General features: G+C 42.7%; 1 pseudogene; it reads left to right on the plus strand.

Moving 5' to 3' along the window:
* Positions 1–1,925: 1,925 nt before the first annotated feature.
* Positions 1,926–23,306, plus strand: part of LOC135535061 (NACHT, LRR and PYD domains-containing protein 3-like) — a 41,989-nt pseudogene continuing 20,608 nt past the window's right edge.

Below are 23,306 nucleotides of genomic sequence, written 5' to 3' on the forward strand. Positions count from 1 at the left end.
TGCAGACAGAGTTCAGTGTGTCGGAGGGCATGCTGTCCGGTCCTCTGGCAGTCTCTATGGGGGTGCCACAGGGTGCAATTCTCGGGCCGACTCTTTTCTCTGTATATATCAATGATGTTGCTCTTGCTGCGGGCGATTCCCTGATCCACCTCTACGCCTCTATCTAACCTCCAAACGAGCTTCAATGCCATACAACACTCCTTCCGTGGCCTCCAACTGCTCTTAAACGCTAGTAAATCCAAATGCATGCTTTTCAACCGTTTGCTGCCTGCACCCGCATGCCCGACGAGCATCACCACCCTGGATGGTTCCGACCTTGAATACGTGGACATCTATAAGTACCTAGGTGTCTGGCTAGACTGTAAACTCTCCTTCCAGACTCATATCAAACATCTCCAATCGAAAATCAAATCAAGAGTCGGCTTTCTATTCCGCAACAAAGCCTCCTTCACTCACGCCGCCAAACTTACCCTAGTAAAACTGACTATCCTACCGATCCTAGACTTCGGCGACGTCATCTACAAAATAGCTTCCAACACTCTACTCAGCAAACTGGATGCAGTTTATCACAGTGCCATCCGTTTTGTCACTAAAGCACCTTATACCACCCACCAGTACAACCTGTATTCTCTAGTCGGCTGGCCCTCGCTACATATTCGTCGCCAGACCCACTGGTTCCAGGTCATCTACAAGTCCATGCTAGGTAAAGCTCCGCCTTATCTCAGTTCACTGGTCACGATGGCAACACCCACCCGTAGCACGCGCTCCAGCAGGTGTATCTCACCGATCATCCCTAAAGCCAACACCTCATTTGGCCGCCTTTTGTTCCAGTTCTCTGCTGCCTGTGACTGGAACGAATTGAGGGAGACTTTTATCTCCACCACCAACTTCAAACATCTGCTATCTGAGCAGTTAACCGATCGCTGCAGTGGTACATAGTCTATCGGTAAATAGCCCACCCAATTTTACCAACCTCATCCCCATACTGTTTTTATTTATTTACTTTTCTGCTCTTTTGCACACCAATATCTCTACCTGTACATGACCATCTGATCATTTATCACTCCAGTGTTAATCTGCAAAATTGTAATTATTTGACAACCTCCTCATGCCTTTTGCACACAATGTATATAGACTCTCTTTTTTTCCACTGTCTTATTGACTTGTTTATTGTTTACTCCATGTGTAACTCTGTGTTGTCTGTTCACACTGCTATGCTTTATCTTGGCCAGGTCGCAGTTGCAAATGAGAACTTGTTCTCAACTAGCCTACCTGGTTAAATAAAGGTGAAATATAAAAAATTATAAAAATGTAGGAGACCCAGACACAGACCTGGAGCTGTGACTGTCAGCCATTTATTGTCATGCAAAAGACTGTAGGTCTCAAGGCAAATGACCGTTAATTAGCATTAACATACAAGCCGCTGATGAGTTTTAATATCTACATTTTTTTTAAATTATAAATTAGTTAAATACACACCATCACAATAAATCCATGTTTATTTTAGGCAGATCTAAATAAACATGTATTTCAGAAGAACAGAATATGAGTTGGCCTACTGAATGTTATCTGCGCCATGCCATAGGCTGTCGTCTTGTTCATTTAGCAGACAAGATATGCTTATAAGTCCTGTGCCATTGTTTGATATTATATGATTTTATAGTAAGAAGAATATAATTGAATTTAGAATTAAATAACAATAATATTTGTCTCATTCCAGAGCGAGTGCACATATGAAGTGTCTATGTAGACCATACAAGTGATCATGTGAAACAATTATTTAGCAATTTTAGTTGTGAATGATACAAACCTTAGTAAAGCCAATTGTAAAGTATAGAATTGCATACAGTTGTAGAATGTATGCCAAGACACATTGTAAAATCTGTAAAGAGAGAGGGAGAGAACAGGCAGAACCTGATATGTAAATGAGCAGAGCAAATGAAAGTAACTTTTGACGACCTGATGATCCTTCAGACTCTGTTTCTATTGAGAGATAAAAGGTAAGACGACGATTGTAATGTGTATTAATATAGTTGATGATATTGTTATGTGTGTTCATATAGTTGATGATATTGTTATGTGTATTCATATAGTTGATGATATTGTTATGTGTGTTCATATAGTTGATGATATTGTTATGTGTGTTCATATAGTTGATGATATTGTTATGTGTATTCATATAGTTGATGATATTGTTATGTGTATTCATATAGTTGATGATATTGTTATGTGTATTCATATAGTTGATGATATTGTTATGTGTATTCATATAGTTGATGATATTGTTATGTGTATTCATATAGTTGATGATATTGTTATGTGTATTCATATAGTTGATGATATTGTTATGTGTATTCATATAGTTGATGATATTGTTGTGTGTATTCATATAGTTGATGATATTGTTATGTGTATTCATATAGTTGATGATATTGTTATGTGTATTCATATAGTTGATGATGTTGTTATATTCATATAGTTGATGATATTGTTGTGTGTATTCATATAGTTGATGATGTTGTTATGTGTATTCATATAGTTGATGATATTGTTATGTGTATTAATATAGTTGATGATATTGTTATGTGTATTCATATAGTTGATGATATTGTTGGTGGACAGTGTTATAATAGTTCTACTCTCCTTAAAATGCTTTTGACATTAATTAGATGCGTGGGGTGAATTTGTTCTGTGCACATCTGTGTGCCCCAGGGTGATCACTCCTACACGATCGAGAATCTAAAAGGGTTCTTTGGCTGTCCCCATAGGATAACCCTTTGTAGAACCCTTGTTGGTACTAGGTAGAACCCTTTTGGGTTCCATGAAGAACCCTTTCCACAGAGGGTTCTACATAGAAGCCAGGAGAATTACCTGGAACGCAAAATAATATTTGTTTGGAACCCTTTATTCTAAGAGTGTACTGTATCATTGGTCTATAGACTTGTCTTCTCAAAACAGACTTAAAACACAAGCAACAAACAAACATTTTATATTTCTAATCGACTGTTAACGCTTTTCACTCAGGAAGGTATGTTGTGTGAAAGAGACAAATAAATATTGTGGAGAGACTAACAATACCTTACACTTCCTGAAAACAGGTTGTGTGTATTCATTAGTGCCCACCGTAGCAAAACATTTGGCAACAGAAACTGTTTAGGTCACATTGTACAGCGTTTAGAGTAAACTGTTTATGCAACATTTTAAAACTATTGGCTGTGGAGTCATGCCTTGATCTTCAACACCATAGAGAACCAAGGGCTCTCTGTGGTCAGGGCTTGACAGCAACATTTTAAAACTGTTGGCTGTGGGGTAAACTAATGAATACAACCCAGGTTGTTGCCTACGACTCGGCGTGTTGATAGCTGCCTGATGCTGAAACCTGATTGTAGCCTGAGGGGTAAACTATGATACTAGCTAGATATACTGGTTTTCTAAAGTTAGCCAGCTTCAGTTAGCTTCACATTCCAGCTCAGGCCTCATCCATCAGAATATACAGAACAGAAAATATCTCAATGTCTTGACATGTTCTGGTTGTGAATTCAGGCTACAAGGAGAGAATCCTGCCAGGGATTATTGTAGTGTGTGTAGAGACATTCAATGTATGGTGTAATGTTAGTATAGTGAATGACAGTAAAACACTCCTAACAGTAGATACATTAAATGTCTGGTGTAATGTTAGTATAGTGAAGTATAACACTCCTAAAAGTAGATACATTAAATGTATGGTGTAATGTTAGTATATGATAATGTAATTGTTTCATAGTTCCACTATAGTGATACTCACTATATGAGCCATGTCACAATTCCAACCAAGTTAACCAATTGATGCCAATGGTGTGATGTGTAGTGTGTTCACCTTCAACACATGCAACCTGGGTTCACTTCCATGCCCCGCTGTTTGCTACATTGGTGTCAGAAGTGGTGTCTGAGACATGCTTTTGTGTGAGCCAGGTAACAATTTCCACCACGTGGGTGTCAGGACCCGGTTACGAACCTGGGTCTCCGGAGTGAGAAACAGTCACTTAACCAACTGAGCCACGAATAGTCAGCAGAATCCAGAAGATGAGGCAGACACAGCAGTACTTAAGACGGTGTATTTAATAAAGTAAAAAATTGGAGAAGTCCTTCAATACAAAATGGCAAATCCAAAAGGTGGTAGGTATAGCACAAAAAAGCCTCAAGAGATACTCAAAAACAAAAACAGAATTCCACAAGAGCATCCACCGGAAACGACAAGAATACACAGAACACTAGGGCTGGGTGCTAACATACAAACACAGAGCACAGAACTGAGGGAAACTAAGGGTTTAAATACAATCAGGGGAAACGAGGCACAGGTGCAAATAATAATGGGGAACAAGGGAAAAAACATAAGGTCAAAAAGCACAATGGGGGCATCTAGTGACCAAAACCCGGAACAACCCTGGCCAAATCCTGACAGAATCCCCCCCTAGGAACGGCTCCTGACGTTCCTACCAGCTCTCTCAGGGTGGAGGGCCCTGAACTGACGAATGAGGTCAGGGTCCAGGATGTCTCTGGCAGGAACCCAGGAGCGCTCCTCGGGACCGTAGCCTTCCCAGTCCACCAGATACTGCCAGGACCGCTGCACCCGGCGGGAATCCAGTATCCGATGGACGGTATAAGCCGGCTGGGCTCCAATGACACGAGGCGGAGGGGGAGGTCTGTCTGCCGGGACAAGGGGAGAAAAAACAACAGGTTTTAACAATGAAATGTGAAATGTGGGATTAATCTTAAGGGATCTGGGTAAGTGTAGGCGATAAGAAACTGGGTTAACTCTCCTGGCAACCTTGAAGGGACCGATGTATTTTTGGGACAGCTTGCGAAACTCCACCCGTAGAGGTAAGTCTCTTGTGGAGAGCCAGACTCTCTGGCCGGGGCGCAGGGTAGGCCCGGGACGGCGACGTCTGTTGGCTTGTTGTTGGTACCTCTGTGAGGAACGCATAAGATTAAGACGGGTCTTCCTCCACATAAGCCGACAGCGTCTGACGAACTTCAAGGCTGAAGGCACTCTGACTTCTGCCTCCTGGTCCGGGAACAATGGAGGAGCATAGCCAAACTGACACTCGTGCGGGGACATACCAGTGGAGGAGGAGCGCAAGGTGTTGTGCGCGTATTCGGCCCAAACAATAAAGGATGACCATGTGGACGGGTTGTCACGAGTCATACATCGGAGGGTGGTTTCCAGCTCTTGATTCATCCTCTCTGTTTGGCCGTTGGACTCCGGATGGTACCCTGAAGATAGACTGGCAGAAGCCCCCATGAGTTGGCAGAAGGCCTTCCAAAACCTTGAGGCGAACTGGGGACCATATCTTGAGGAATGCCGAAGACTCGGAACACATGATTAATTACCAACTCAGCCGTTTCCTTGGCAGAAGGTAACTTAGTCAGAGGTACGAACCTGGCCGCCTTTGAAAACCTGTCGATTATGACTAGGATAGTAGTATTGCCATGGGATGGAGGAAGTCCAGTAATAAAGTCCAATGAGATATGGGACCAGGGTCTGTGGGGAACAGGTAAAGGGTGAAGGAGTCCTTGAGGGCGGAGGTGAGAAGATTTGCCCTGGCAGCACACGGGACAGGCATTGACGAAAGTGGCAACGTCTTCTCTTATGGTAGGCCACCAGAACTTACGCTGGATGAACTCCAAGGTGCGACCTACGCCCGGATGACAGGTGAGGCGAGAGGAGTGCCCCCACAGAAGGACCTGAGTCCTCACTGCCTTGGGGACAAACAACCGATTGGCAGGACCTCCTTTCGGGTCCGGTTCGCTAGCTTGAGCACGTCTCACGGTATCCTCAACTTGCCACGAGATCGGAGCCACAATCTTAGCAGCAGGAAGGACAGGCATGTCCGTGTCATCTCGAATGGCAGGAGCGTAGACTCGGGACAGGGCATCCGGTTTGAGATTCTTCGACCCGGGCCGATAGGTGAGGATAAACTGGAATCGATTGAAGAAAAGAGACCATCTAGCTTGTCTAGAGTTCAACCGCTTCGCCTGCTGGATATACTCCAGATTTGTGTGGTCCGTAAGCACTTGAAACGGGTGAGAAGCCCCCTCGAGCCAGTGTCTCCATTCCTTCAATGCCATCTTAACCGCTAGGAGTTCACGATCCCCCACATCGTAGTTCCTCTCAGTCGGGGTAAGCCGGTGTGAGAAGAAAGCGCACGGATGAAGCTTCTTGTCCTCACCCCTCTGAGACAGGACAGCTCCAACACCAACCTCTGATGCGTCTACCTCCACCACAAATGGTTCATCCGTAGTCGGTAGTATCAGGATGGGAGCAGAGAGAACGCGCTGCTTGAGTCCTTGGAAGGCAGTCTCAGCTTCTCTTCCCCACAAAAACCTTGCATTGCCACCCTTGGTTAAAGCTGAGAGAGGGCTGCCACCAAGCTGAAGTTCTTGATGAACTTGCGGTAAAAGTTTGTGAAGCCCAGGAAACGCTGAACTTCCTTAACGGATTTGGGGGTGGGCCAATCCGCTACCGCCCCTACCTTCCTGGGGTCCATTTGGACTCGACCGGGTTCCACTACAAATCCCAGGAATTGTACTCGGGATGAATGGAATTCACATTTTTCCGGCTTAACGTACAGATGGCTGTCCAGGAGGCGTTTGAGTACTTGTCTGACATGCTTAGTGTGTTCTTGAAGGGAGCTCGAAAAGATGAGGATGTCATCCAAGTAAACGAACACAAATATGTTAAACATATCCCTAAGCACATCGTTTATGAGCGCTTGGAACACCGCTGGGGCGTTGGTCAGGCCGAAGGGCATCACCAAGTATTCATAGTGACCAGTAGGCGTGTTGAAAGCGGTCTTCCACTCGTCACCAGGTCTGATCCGCACAAGATGGTATGCGTTCCGCAGGTCAAGCTTAGTGAAAACAACTGCTTCCTGGAGCAGCTCGAAGGCTGTGGCCATAAGGGGTAGCGGGTAACGGTTACGGACGGTTATGGCATTGAGTCCCCGGTAGTCGATGCAAGGACGTAATCCACCGTCTTTCTTGGCCACAAAGAAAAACCCTGCTCCCGCCGGGAGGTGGATGGACGCATGAGGCCTGCTTCCAGAGCGTCCTTGATGTAGGTATCCATAGCAGCTCGTTCGGGTGGAGATAGGGAAAAGAGCCGACCCCTAGGGGGGCAAGTGCCCGGAAACAGGTCGATGGGGCAATCGTAAGGTCTATGGGGTGGTAGCATGGTGGCCCTCTGTTTGCTAAACACCAGTTTGAGGTCATGGTAACACTCGGGAACTCGGGTCAGGTCGATGGATTCTAAAGACTCGGGAGTAGAACTCGGAGAATTCTGGAAAATACAAGTAGCTTGGCACGTAGGACCCCACTGCTTGATAGTGCCCACAGACCAGTCGATGTGAGGGTTATGGCTGTGAAGCCAGGGGTATCCAAGGACGAGAGGGAACTCGGAACAGGAGATCAAATGAAAGTTCATCAATTCCTGGTGTTGTGAAACTGAAAGTCGCAAGGAGGTAGTGACATGAGTGACAAGTCCAGATCCCAAAGGGCTTCCATCCAATGTAGTGACTCTCATGGGTTCACTTAGAGGTTCAGAGGGAACGCCATTCTCCTTCGCCCAGACACCATCCATGAAGTTACCTGCGGCTCCAGAGTCTACCAAGGCTTGAAGGTGAAGCTTGTGGTTGTCCCAGGAGAGGTGACTGGAATGAGCAGACGGGAGTTGGACGGATGGGAGGAGGTTATGTTTCCCGTTACAGTTCCCCCGGTCTGTACGGGACAGAGCGTTTCCCTGGAGCCCGGGACACGTGGAACGGAAATGGCCCGGTTTGCCGCAATATAGACAGCGTCGCTCCCTCATCCGGCGGACTCTCTCAGCCTGGGAGACGCGTCCAATCTGCATGGGTTCCGATGGAGCCAGCGAGGATAAAGGTGGAGACTCGGAGCTGGGACTGATAGGGGCTAGAGGTCTACGGTTGAGTTCTCTCTCTCTCAGACGCTGGTCAATGCGTGAGGCCAACTTGATCAGGGACTCGAGATTGTCCGGTGGTTCCCGAGTGGCCAGTTCATCTTGGATAGTGTCGGAAAGGCCTTTCAGAAAGCACACCGTGAGCGCCTCGTTGTTCCAGCCACTTGCTGCTGCCACCGTGCGGAACTGGATGGCATAGTCCGTCACGCTGCGCCAACCTTGGTGGAGAGTCAGGAGCTGTTTGGCTGAGTCAGAACCACTGCTTGGGCCTTGAAACACTCGTTTGAATTCCTCAGCAAAGGCAGAGTAGCTGGCACAGCAGGAACTATGGGCATCCCATACAGCAGTAGCCCAGGCCAGGGCTTTTTCCGACAGCAGGGTGATGATATAAGCGATCTTAGACCGGTCGGTGGGAAACAACGAGGGTTGTAGCTCAAAGGAGAGAGAACATTGGGTGAGAAACCCTTTACAAGCACTTGGATCACCTGAGAACCGTTGGGGAGGTGGAAGACGAGGTTCAGCCAGGGGTTAACTGCCATGGGTACGTGAATCTGAGGTACTGGGACGGGAACTGTTGCCGGGGTAAGACGATCAGATATTTGCTTAATGGAAGTCAGCATCTCCGACAGAAGATGAGAATGTCTAGCCATTAAGGCCTCTTGCTGAACCAGGGCGGCTTCGTGGCGTTGGACAGTCTCCTGGTGGTGGGACAGCATGGCAAAAAGGTCCTGGGAACTGGCTGCCTCTGGGTTCATTTTTGGCTCTGTGTTTCTGTCAGGACCCGGTTACGAACCTGGGTCTCCGGAGTGAGAAACAGTCACTTAACCAACTGAGCCACGAATAGTCAGCAGAACCCAGAAGATGAGGCAGACACAGCAGTACTTAAGACGGTGTATTTAATAAAGTTAAAAAAAGGAGAAGTCCTTCAATACAAAATGGCAAATCCAAAAGGTGGTAGGTATAGCACAAAAAAGCCTCAAGAGATACTCAAAAACAAAAACAGAATTCCACAAGAGCATCCACCGGAAACGACAAGAATACACAGAACACTAGGGCTGGGTGCTAACATACAAACACAGAGCACAGAACTGAGGGAAACTAAGGGTTTAAATACAATCAGAGGAAACGAGGCACAGGTGCAAATAATAATGGGGAACAAGGGAAAAAACATAAGGTCAAAAAGCACAATGGGGGCATCTAGTGACCAAAACCCGGAACAACCCTGGCCAAATCCTGACAGTGGGTTAACCCTATTGGTGCAATACGTAGGGTGTTGACCTCCCTGCCCACTGTTTTCAACTATATTAACAGCACAGGCTGCCTGTAGGGTGTTGATCTCCCTGCCTGCTGTCTTCAACTATATTAACAGCACAGGCTGCCTGTAGGGTGTTGACCTCCCTGCCCGCTGTTTTCAACTATATTAACAGCACAGGGTGCCTGTAGGGTGTTGACCTCCCTGCCAGCTGTCTTCAACTATATTAACAGCACAGGCTGCCCGACATTCGTTGAACAAAGAGACACAATAATATGAGTGAAAGGATTTTAGGATAATATCAGTAAGTGTTGATTTAGAGTTGTCTTCTGGGTTCAGCCTTCTAGTTGCCTTCATCAACAGGTTGAAATATAGTAAATGACATCACAATGACATGTCCTCAGAGTTGGAAAGATCCTACATCTGAACACATTATTTAACATGGTGACATGCACTATTGTAAAGTGGCTGTTCCACTGATGTCAGAAGGTGAATTCACCAATTTGAAATAAGAGCATTAAATGTAAATGAAATGTAATGGTGCAGAATACAGAATACAGCGGTGGAGTTTGCACAAAGTTTACGTACAACAATATATTGAACTAGGTAGAGTGAGCATAGAGCTAAAGGCTATAACCACGGGAAGAAACTGTTCAGATTGGGGTCTATAACATCCAATCACAGAGGTTTACAGCAGCTGACAGTTGCAACTTCATTGCTAATAACTCAAACTTCCTTTTTCAGATAAAGACATCATCTCTGTACAGATGTAGGATCTGACTTTGATCACCCTGTTGCAGGAAAACTAAAACTTGCAGTGTATTTGATGTTTTAAAAGGCTTCTGAAGTTTGTCATTTCCACTTTCCACTTTAAAATGTTAATTATAATCCACATAATTGTTCTGCTTCAGTAAACTGTCTCAAATTAAGATCCTACATCTGTAGCAAAATACCTGTCTTTCATGTATTCTCCTTTGACCATTTGACATCTTTTATTTACTGTTGTTTAGGCTGGTTGAATGAGTTGTCTATGGAAGCTATTTCATCTGTAAGAAAACAGGCGTCTGCACCAGTGACTGTAAGTTATGTGATTTCCTCATATGAAATTAAAAGTATGTTTGTAGCCTACGAAGACCCAAAAGTTTTAAAATGGTTCTTTAATGAAAAAACTGTGAATGGCATAAATTCTCAGTACATTAGAAGTCAGGATGCATAAACTGTGGATGAGACAAGTGGGAAAGATGGGCAAAAAAACTCAAACAAGAATTGGTCTTGAACTTTCTAATCACAGGGGAAGAGAGAACTATTATAAGGTTAGTAGATGTCAGACATTCAATAGTCAGAGTAGGTTTAAAAAGAGCTTAGAGAGACAGAGTGATCACTTATCATGCTTATCATGATATGAGGTTAGATGACAAACCTGACATGACATTTGTAACTGATCTGAACAGGTTTAGACTGGTCATCTGAAACTGTAGGTTATATACATATTTCTGTCCTGTACTTAGGACTAGTCATAAATGTGTTGAACAGGTTTAGACTGGAAATCTATGAAACTCTCATTGGTCTTGGCTTTCTATACATTATATTAGTCTGTCCTGCTACTGAGTAGGAACTATAACATCATGCTGATGTGAACTGATCTGAACAGGTTTAGACTGGTCATCTATGATATGTAGGTTATATACACTACATTCTCTGTCCTGCTACTGGTAGGACTATAACATTATGTGAACTGATCTGAACAGGTTTAGACTGGTCATCTATGATATGTAGGTTATATACAGTACATTCTCTGTCCTGCTACTGGTAGACTATAACATTATGTGAATATCACTAACAACCCACTACTGATATGTATTATAACCTAGTCTACTTTACATAATGGTAACATCTATCTGCATATCACTAACAACCCACTACTATACATTATAACCTAGTCTACTTTACATAATATAACATATATCACTAACAACCCACTACTATACATTATAACCTAGTCTACTTTATTATTATTATAATAGTTGCTTGTTGCTGTACTGTCTATAACTAACCTACTATAATTACAGTGACTTATTATTATTATTATTATTGTTACTGTACTGTCTATAACTACCTTAACAAACAGTGACTTATTATTATTACAGACAGTTGCCATGGAGATGAAATGTCACAACGACATATTCATGTGAGTGCATTAAATCACCTGACTGTTTCTATATGTCTGTTAGTAAATGTTTTATTTCTCAAAAGAGATAATGGATAAATGTGAACAATTGACATTCAGTAATTAGTTGTCACCATATTAACCACAACCAACATGTTGGATCTCTGTTTAGGGGTCAGTGCTCTAAAATGAGTCTCTCTGGGGAGAGAGAGGAGGGGGGCCCTGCCTCTAAAATGCATCTCTCTGGGGGACATGACACCAAAGCTAAGAGGTAAGATCACAATTTTATGAAGAATTTATTAAGTTTATTTCCAAAATAAATAGCTATCTTAAGATGAAAGCACTTACTGTAAATCACTCTGGATAAGAGCATCTGCTAAATCAGGGGTTCTCAATCCGGGGTCTGTGGAGGTACTGCAGGGGTTCTCAATCCGGGGTCTGTGGAGGTACTGCAGGGGTTCTCAATCTGGGGTCTGTGGAGGTACTGCAGGGGTTCTCAATCCGGGGTCTGTGGAGGTACTGCAGGGGTTCCACGGAACCCTGACTGTACTCGTTGCAATGTACAAATCTTCACACCCGTTTAACAACTCTAAATATCTTTGGCATAGTCGGTATCAAGTCCCTTGCCAATAATGTTGCCTACAACGTTGCAACAATGTTCATTTTCATCAAACTCATATTACACCCAAGATGCCTTCAAATGCCCAATTTATAGCCATGCCAAGTTTAGGACTATTATTTAACAATGTGATGTTGTGCTCCAAAGGGAGAACTTGAAATAACATGATGTAAACGTGTTTATTATTATACACTCTCAAATAACATGATGTAGATAATTAAATCATCAAAAGAAAAATGTGTTTAGAAAACAAGGTTCCTTATAGAGCCAAAAAGGCTTCTATCACTTCCTTAAAATATGAAATCAATAAAAGTTATATATATATTTTGGGGTTCAGTGAAGAAGAACATCTAGAGTTCTGATCAACAAAAGGTTCATGTTTTGAGGATGTGAACCCAGCAGCCCTCCAGTGGTCAGATCAATTCCACCTGTTTTTTCCAGCGCCCGGCCCGGGATTCGAACCAGCCACCTTTCGGTCACAGCTCCAACTCCAACTTGAGTTAATCTTCAGAAATAAGCATGAGTTAATCTGCCAAAATGAAGACAAAATGCTATGCAGTTATACATAATTATTATACATAACTCAGCGCCAAAAGCACAAGACTTGCTGTTGCATGTAGGTCTATATTATTAATGGATTGATCATACAGAAATATAAAACATTATTTTAACTACTACAAAGCAATTACATGTGGCACAGGAACCACTGACTCACTGCATTATTCTATAGTATTATCAAGACACCTGCTGTTAACTCTTAACTACAGCAATATGATGGACCATGAAGCATCAGTTATAGGCTACAAGCAGCAATATGATGGACCATGAAGCATCAGTTATAGGCTACAAGCAGCAATATGATGGACCATGAAGCATCAGTTATAGTCTACAAGCAGCAATATGATGGACCATGAAGCATCAGTTATAGGCTACTACAAGCAGCAATATGATGGACCATGAAGCATCAGTTATAGTCTACAAGCAGCAATATGATGGACCATGAAGCATCAGTTATAGTCTACAAGCAGCAATATGATGGACCATGAAGCATCAGTTATAGTCTACAAGCAGCAATATGATGGACCATGAAGCATCAGTTATAGTCTACAAGCAGCAATATGATTGACATAAAATAGCAGCAACCACAGCCCATATGTCTCATGATTTTCTAAAATGGTCTCATTACTTTAGTTAGCTGTATATCTCCTATTAGGGCTGTGTTGCTATTGGGTGAGAAAAACAAGTGACTATAGCAGGTATTGAATCCCAGGTAAATAATCACTAGTCAAAACCTCAACCTTAGTATACATGCATTATAAAAAATCACCTTAATATCTAATATTGCGAGTAAACAACCTCGGAATATAAATGACATCACGCAACCCTAGCAGTTAGCAAATTTTCCACCGGGATTTGAACCAGCCAACTTTAGGCCTCAGGTCCAACTCCTTAGCCACTGGGTGAAAACCTGAGTTAATCTTGGGGAATAAGCATGAGTTAATCTGACAAAATGAAAACAAAATGCTATGCAGACATACATGGTATCACTTGTTATACATCATTATTACACATAAATCATTGCCAAAAGCACAAGACATATATTATTAATGGATTGATCATATCAAATATCAAAACATTATTTTAAACTACTCCAAAGCAATTACATGTGGCTCAGGAACCACTGACTCACTGCATTATTCTATAGTATTATCAAGACACCTGCTGTTAACTCTTAACTACTTAGGACAGCTCACGTGGTGTCCTAAATATCTGCTGACGAGGTGGGACTAGAGACTTCATGCATAGCTTTAATTTATACCCATAAAGTGTAAACTGTCTTTATTCTCAGCACTTATACGACCAATGTTCTACTCTGAGACACTTTGTGGGTATGGTCCCTGATCTCAACATATTGTTATAAAAAAACAGAATGTTTGTTTTACATAATGATAAAAAATGAATATTACCAATGTTACCCACTGTCAAGACTGGGTTTGACTGGCACTGCTCATGTCCGCGTTCTGGAACTGTCCGCGTCCCCGTACAGAACTGTCCGCGTCCCCGTACAGAACTGTCCGCGTCCTGGAACTGTCCGCGTCCCCGTACAGAACTGTCCGCGTCCACGTTCGGTGTGGCGCCAAGCCGGTTACGCGCAGAGTGGACTGAGGTGATCTTGGGGAATAACGACGGAGTTTGTTACAGTGTTGAGACACCGAAGTTTACTGTTCAATTTGCTTTTTTCTTTACGGTCAGGGACAGTGTGAGTGTAGCCAGATCCCTTTCACTCTCTATCCTTGTTTCATTTTGTGGTTCACCGGATTCATCATCGAGACGACAGACGAACGACCTGCTAACTAACCAAGCTATTCGACAGACTAGCTAGCTACTACCAGCAGCATCCTAGTTATCCTAGCTAGTCGGTAAGCTAACTAGCTAAGCATCCTAGTTATCCTAGCTAGTCGGTACAGCTCGGTAATCTAGCTAGCTACTCTACCAGCAGCATCCTAGTTATCCTAGCTAGTCGGTACAGCTCGGTAAACTAGCTAGCTACTCTACCAGCAGCATCCTAGTTATCCTAGCTAGTCGGTACAGCTCGGTAAGCTAGCTAGCTACTCTACCAGCAGCATCCTAGTTATCCTAGCTAGTCGGTACAGCTCGGTAATCTAGCTAGCTACTCTACCAGCAGCATCCTAGTTACCATAGCTACCACTACATCATCACCGGCTGTCTGCATTTCTTGTGGACCGATGGAGCTCCCCGGTTGTTTCTTCCACCTGTTAAATCCCGGTGAGGCTTCTCCCTCTCTTGTTGACGGATGCTGTCTACCTCTGTCCGGTTCTCCTCTCTTCACTAGATGGACGGTAACTTTAGTGTTTAACCCGTCTGTGTCCAAGGACCGAACTTTTGAATATTATTTTCAGGGCGCCTCAATAGCAGGTATTGAACAGCGGGTAAATAATCACTAGTCAGAACCTCAACCTCAGTATACATTCATTATAAAAATCATCTTAATATCTGATATTGTGAGTAAACAACCTCGAGAGTGCGTCTTCCAGCCCTCCAATTAATTACATCATTCAACCCTCCCGGTTAGTAAATTTACCTCAACATCCCCCGGAGAAGGCAGAGTAACGACACCAGCCTTTTAGCGGGGCTGACAGACTGACGACAACGCTCGCGACGCTAAATGAATGTCGTCATTAAAAATGACACACTGCTCTCGCGCCATTAACTAACGTCTGGAAGTCAGTTCTATTTGTGAAACTCTTCTTATGTTTCCCCATCTGAGCTCAGAGTAGATGAGAGATGTAATGTTTGTCTCTGTTGTGTTGAAGACCAATCCAGCAGGAGAGACCAGCCTCCCCTGTTCCCAGCTGTGTGTCCATGAAGAGTGACCGGTCTATGGAACAACCTCTATACTTTAGAGAGGGAGACTTTTCTACTGAACAAAGGTAAGAAGAACTCATGGGTCCTGGTCAGTGAGTTAAACAACACTGTCTCTAGTCATTTCTCCTCTCCCATTTTCACATTTATTGTTGTTGTTTTCATAATCCATAGGCTAATCATTTTGTCCATTTTCATAGTCCTAAAACAATATTAAACAGACACAATGTTTCCTCCCTGTGTGTGTGTGTGTGTGTGTGTGTGTGTGTGTGTGTGTGTGTGTGTGTGTGTGTGTTTGTTTGTGTGTGTCTGAACTCCCTGGATAAGGAGATGTAATCTCTATTCTGATTGCCTAGTCACTTATACCCCTACCTACATGTGGATATGACCTCAATTACCTCAACTACCTGGTACCCTGCACATTGACTCAGTACTGGTACTCCTTATAGTCTCATTATTACCTCAACTACCTGGTACCCTGCACATTGACTCAGTACTGGTACTCCTTATAGTCTCATTATTACCTCAACTACCTGGTACCCTGCACATTGACTCAGTACTGATAGTCTCATTATCTCAGGTACCCTGGTCAGTACTCTCCTTATAGTCTCATTATTACCTCAACTACCTGGTACCCTGCACATTGACTCAGTACTGGTTCTCCTTATAGTCTCATTATTACCTCAACTACCTGGTACCCTGCACATTGACTCAGTACTGGTACTCCTTATAGTCTCATTATTACCTCAACTACCTGGTACCCTGCACATTGACTCAGTACTGGTACTCCTTATAGTCTCATTATTAGTCAACTACCTGGTACCCTGCACATTGACTCAGTACTGGTTCTCCTTATAGTCTCATTATTACCTCAACTACCTGGTACCCTGCACATTGACTCAGTACTGGTACTCCTTATAGTCTCATTATTACCTCAACTACCTGGTACCCTGCACATTGACTCAGTACTGGTACTCCTTATAGTCTCATTATTACCTCAACTACCTGGTACCCTGCACATTGACTCAGTACTGGTACTCCTTATAGTCTCATTATTACCTCAACTACCTGGTACCCTGCACATTGACTCAGTACTGGTTAACATAGTCTCATTGACCTCAACTACCTGGTACCCTGCACATTGACTCAGTACTGGTTCTCCTTATAGTCTCATTATTACCTCAACTACCTGGTACCCTGCACATTGACTCAGTACTGGTACTCCTTATAGCCTCATTATTCCCTGGATAAAAACATTTGGTAAAACTATTTTAAATACAAATCTTATATTACTGTAGAAAAAATGTGAGGCAAATATCATTTGTACAGTTCTTTATGAAACTCTGTCAAACCGAGCAGTAACAAATAGCATTTAGCGGAAAAAAAACATGATTATTTGTCTCTCTGAAATGAAGACATCAAGTGATTTTAAACAAATACATATCTGTACATATCAATCCCATACCATGATTAGATAGTGAAAAAAATGTGTACACCAATACTCTGATTTCAGAAATGCTTTAAACAATAAAAGCTAATTTACTAACATTTCTGAAAAGTGATATATAGTGTTTTGGAATGAAACTCTTCTTATGTTTCCCCATCTGAGCTCAGAGTAGATGAGAGATGTAATGTTTGTCTCTGTTGTGTTGAAGACCAATCCAGCAGGAGAGACCAGCCTCCCCTGTTCCCAGCTGTGTGTCCATGAAGAGTGACCGGTCTATGAATCAACCTATACTTTAGAGAGGGAGACTTTTCTACTGAACAAAGGTAAGAAGAACTCATGGGTCCTGGTCAGTGAGTTAAACAACACTGTCTCTAGTCATTTCTCCTCTCCCATTTTCCCATTTATTGTTGTTGTTTTCATAATCCATAGGCTAATAATTTTGTCCATTTTCATAGTCCTAAAACAATATTAAACAAACACAACATTCCCTCCCTGTGTGTGTGTGTGTGTGTGTGTGTGTGTGTGTGTGTGTGTGTGTGTGTGTGTGTGTGTGTGTGTGTGTCCCTGGATGAGGAGATGTAATCTCATGTTTTGTCCACAGAAACCAACAGGAGAGATCAGAGTCAGAGATTCTCAGTGGTCAGTCTTCCCAGAGTCATCAAACCGACCTGGGCTCCATATTCAGTGTATGTGGTCCTGTTATGTACATTTGTTTTTGTTTACCTCAAGTAAAGTTGATCTGTCAATCATTCATTCATGTGTTAATGAGAAAGCATTTAGTCTCTTGCTTAACTTATTTACTTTATTTATTTCAGATGCTTGAAGAGAAAATTATGACATTTGTGAAGAACGAGCTGAAGATATTCAAGAGGATTCTTAGTCCAGAACTCCCAGAAGGCTTTGAGAGTCAGAAGCAGGATAAGGAAGTGGTGGATGCTGAAGATGAGAAGCAGGAGAGCAGTGCCAGAGAGGGGGCTCTGAAGATCACACTGCACATCCTGAGGAAAATGAACCAGAAGGAGCTTGCTGACACACTGGAGAAATGTAAGATCTGTCTGCCTCATGTTGAATGATGTTTTATAACATTTTAAAGCTGTTGCTAAAGTCCAGCTAAAGTAGCTGTGTAACTCAATGATATTGTAGCAGCCTTAACACAACACCTAGTGACCTCATCAAGTAGCAGCAGGGATGTGTTGTGCTGATTAATTTAGAGAGAGAGACAACATTAATAATACCATCAATAATACCAATAATAATATAATCCGTCACACCAGTCTGTACTGCATTATGAAAACATTTACACATTTATACAGTCAGTTAAGAGAATCAATTATTATAATTTACAACTTTATAACAGTCCTACAATACTGTAGACATTAAAACAGACATAATATTAATATCCTCTGTGTTATTTCTAGATTCAGATGAGCTTGCTGTGATTTGCCAACGTGAACTCAAATCTAATCTAAAGAAGAAGTTTCAATGTGTATTTGAGGGGATCGCTAAACAAGGAAACCCAACACTTCTCAATAAGATCTACACAGAGCTCTACATCACAGAGGGTGGAACAGGAGAGGTCAATAATGAACATGAGCTGAGACAGATTGAGACAACAACCAGGAAACAAGCAAGACCAGAGACTGCAATCAAATGTAATGACATCTTCAAACCCTTAACTGGACAAGACAAACCTATCAGAACTGTGCTGACAAAGGGAGTCGCTGGCATTGGAAAAACAGTCTCTGTGCAGAAGTTCATTCTGGACTGGGCTGAAGGAAAAGCAAATCAGGATGTCCAATTTGTATTTTCATTCCCTTTTCGGGAGCTGAATTTGATGAAAGAGGACAAACACACTTTCATTGAACTTCTTCATCACTTCTCAATGGAAACCAAACAATCAAGAATCTCCATCAACAACAAGTACAAAGTTCTGTTCATCTTTGATGGTCTGGATGAGTGCCGACTGCCCCTAGACTTCCAGAAGAACAAGATCTGTTGGGACGTCACAGAGTCAACCTCAGTGGATGTTCTGCTGACAAATCTCATCAAGGGAAATCTGCTTCCCTCTGCTCTCCTCTGGATAACTACCCGACCTGCAGCAGCCAATAAGATCCCTTCAGGGTGTGTTGACCAGGTGACAGAGGTACGAGGGTTCAATGACCCACAGAAGGAGGAGTACTTCAGGAAGAGATTCAGTGATGAGGACCTGGCCAGCAGAATCATCTCACACATAAAGACATCAAGGAGCCTCCACATCATGTGCCACATTCCAGTCTTCTGTTGGATTTCTGCAATAGTCCTTGAACACATGCTGAGTACATAAGAGAGAAGAGATGCCAAAGACTCTGACTGAGATGTACACACACCTTGTGGTGTTTCATACCAAACAGAAGAATGAAAAGTATCTTGGGAAAGAAGAGACAGGTCCACACTGGAATAAAGAGAGCATTCTGTCACTGGGAAAACTGGCTTTTCAACAGCTTGTGAAGGGCAATCTGATTTTCTATGAAGAAGACCTGAAAGAGGCTGGCATTGATGTCAATGAAGCCTCAGTGTACTCAGGATTGTGCACACAGCTCTTTAAAGAGGAATGTGGGCTGTACCAGGACAAGGTGTACTGCTTTGTTCATCTGAGCATTCAGGAGTTTCTGGCTGCTGTATATGTGTTCCTCTCATTCATCAACAACAATGAGAATCTAATGGACAAACTGCAAACAAAAGACGAGCCTGAAGTTACTTTCTACAAGAGTGCTGTGGATAAAGCCTTACAAAGTGAGACAGGAAACCTGGACCTTTTCCTCCGCTTCCTGCTGGGCCTCTCACTGGAGTCCAATCAGAAACACTTACGAGGTCTACTGACAAAGACAAGAAGCAGCTCACAGAGCCATGAAGAAACAGTCAAGTACATCAAGGAGAAGATCAGGGAGAATCCCTCTCCAGAGAGGAGCATCAATCTGTTCCACTGTCTGAATGAACTGAATGACCATTCTCTAGTGGAGGAGATCCAAAGCTACCTGAGATCAGGAAGTCTCTCAGAACCCAACCTGTCACCTGCACAGTGGTCAGCTCTGGTCTTTGTGTTGCTGACTTCAGAAAAGGAGCTGGATGTGTTTGACCTGAAGAAATACTCCAGATCAGAGGAAGGTCTTCTGAGGCTGCTGCCAGTGGTCAAAGCCTCCAGAGCTGCTCTGTGAGTAAATAAAATGACATTTATGAACTAATCATCAGGAAGAAATATTCAGTTTAGAGAAAAATATGTATTATAATATGTGTATAATATTATATTGAAAAACATATTGAATAAATGCATTGATTTTCACATTATTATAACAAAATGACCATACAATTCTAGAAGACAGAGGATGAATCTATATTTTGTTTGAGAGAATAAACCAAATGCATCTGCCATTGGCCTTCTACACTACTGGTGTTAAATGAACAGTGTGTTTGTGAAGTCATGATGATCTCTTTGTCAGGCTGTCAGGCTGTGGAGTCACAGAGGAAGGCTGTGCTTCTCTGGTCTCAGCTCTGAGGTCAAACCCCTCACACCTGAGAGAGCTGGACCTGAGTAACAACGACCTGAAGGATTCAGGAGTGAAGCTGCTCTCTGCTGGACTGGGGAATCCCCACTGTAAACTGGAGACTCTGAGGTCAGTATTCCTGTAGTTGGTCAACAAGTGATAACTGTTCACCAGATCCACATGTGTTTACCAGACACACATAGTCCACACCATATGTGTTTGGACAGTGAAGCTTACAGTTTTACATTTGGTTGTGTTTTAGATATATACACCAGGGAAACACAGGGATATATACACCAGGGAAACACAGGGATATATACACCAGGGATATATACACCAGGGAAACACAGGGATATATACACCAGGGATATATACACCAGGGATATATACACCAGGGATATATACACCAGGGATATATACACCAGGGATATATACACCAGGGAAACACAGGGATATATACACCAGGGATATATACACCAGGGATATATACACCAGGGATATATTCACCAGGGATATATTCACCAGGGATATATACACCAGGGATATATACACCAGGGATATATACACCAGGGGAACACAGGGATATATACACACGGGATATATACACTAGGGAAACACAGGGATATATACACCAGGGATATATACACCAGGGAAACACAGGGATAAATACACCAGGGAAACACAGATATATATACACCAGGGATATATACACCAGGGATATATACACCAGGGAATCACAGGGATAAATACACCAGGGATATATACACCAGGGATATATACACCAGGGAAACACAGGGATAAATACACCAGGGAAACACAGATATATATACACCAGGGATATATACACCAGGGATATATACACCAGGGAAACACAGGGATATATACACCAGGGATATATACACCAGGGATATATACACCAGGGATAATACACCAGGGATAAATACACCAAGGGAAACACAGGGATATATATACACCAGGGATATATACACCAGGGATATATACACCAGGGATATATACACCAGGGATATATACACCAGGGATATATTCACCAGGGAAACACAGGGATAAATACACCAGGGATATATACACCAGGGATATATACACCAGGGATATATACACCAGGGAAACACAGGGATAAATACACCAGGGATATATACACCAGGGATATATACACCAGGGATATATACACCAGGGATATATACACTAGGGATATATACACCGGGATATATACACCAGGGATAACATAGGGATATATACACCAGGGATATATACACCAGGGATATATACACCAGGGATATATACACCAGGGACACACAGGGATATACACAGGGATATATACACCAGGGATATATACACCAGGGATATATACACCAGGGACACACAGGGATATATACACCAGGGATATATACACCAGGGATATATACACCAGGGATATATACACCAGGGATATATACACCAGGGATATATACACCAGGGATATATACACCAGGGATATATACACCAGGGATAAATACACCAGGGAAACACAGGGATATATATACACCAGGGATATATACACCAGGGATATATACACCAGGGATATATACACCAGGGAAACACAGGGATAAATACACCAGGGATATATACACCAGGGATATATACACCAGGGATATATACACCAGGGATATATACACCAGGGAAACACAGGGATATATACACCAGGGAAACACAGGGATATATACACCAGGGATATATACACCAGGGATATATACACCAGGGATATATACACCAGGGATATATACACCAGGGATATATACACCAGGGATATATACACAGGGATATATTCACCAGGGAAACACAGGGATAAATACACTAGGGATATATACACCAGGGATATATACACCAGGGATATATACACCAGGGATATATACACCAGGGAAACACAGGGATAAATACACTAGGGATAAATACACCAGGGATATATACACCAGGGATATATACACCAGGGATATATACACCAGGGATATATACACCAGGGATATATACACCAGGGATATACACAGGGATATATACACCAGGGAAACACAGGGATATATACACCAGGGAAACACAGGGATAAATACACACCAGGATAAATACACCAGGGATAAATACACCAGGGATATATACACCAGGGATATACACAGGGATATATACACCAGGGATATATACACCAGGGATATACACAGGGATATATACACCAGGGATATATACACCAGGGAAACACAGGGATATATACACCAGGGATATATACACCAGGGATATATACACCAGGGATAAATACACCAAGGGAAACACAGGGATATATATACACCAGGGATATATACACCAGGGATATATACACCAGGGATATATACACCAGGGATATATTCACCAGGGAAACACAGGGATAATACACCAGGGATATATACACCAGGGATATATACACCAGGGATATATACACCAGGGATATATACACCAGGGATATATACACCAGGGATATATACACCAGGGAAACACAGGGATATATACACCAGGGATATATACACCAGGGATATATACACCAGGGATATATACACCAGGGATAAATACACCAGGGATATATACACCAGGGACACACAGGGATATATACACCAGGGATATATACACCAGGGATATATACACCAGGGATATATACACCAGGGAAACACAGGGATATATACACCAGGGATATATACACCAGGGATATATACACCGGGGATATATACACCGGGGATATATACACCAGGGAAACACAGGGATATATACACCAGGGAAACACAGGGATATATACACCAGGGATATATACACCAGGGATATATACACCAGGGATAAATACACCAGGGAAACACAGGGATATATACACCAGGGATATATACACCAGGGATATATACACCAGGGATATATACACCAGGGAAACACAGGGATAAATACACCAGGGATATAT

Source organism: Oncorhynchus masou, unplaced genomic scaffold (genome assembly GCF_036934945.1).
Source record: "Oncorhynchus masou masou isolate Uvic2021 unplaced genomic scaffold, UVic_Omas_1.1 unplaced_scaffold_439, whole genome shotgun sequence".
NCBI lineage: Eukaryota > Metazoa > Chordata > Actinopteri > Salmoniformes > Salmonidae > Oncorhynchus > Oncorhynchus masou.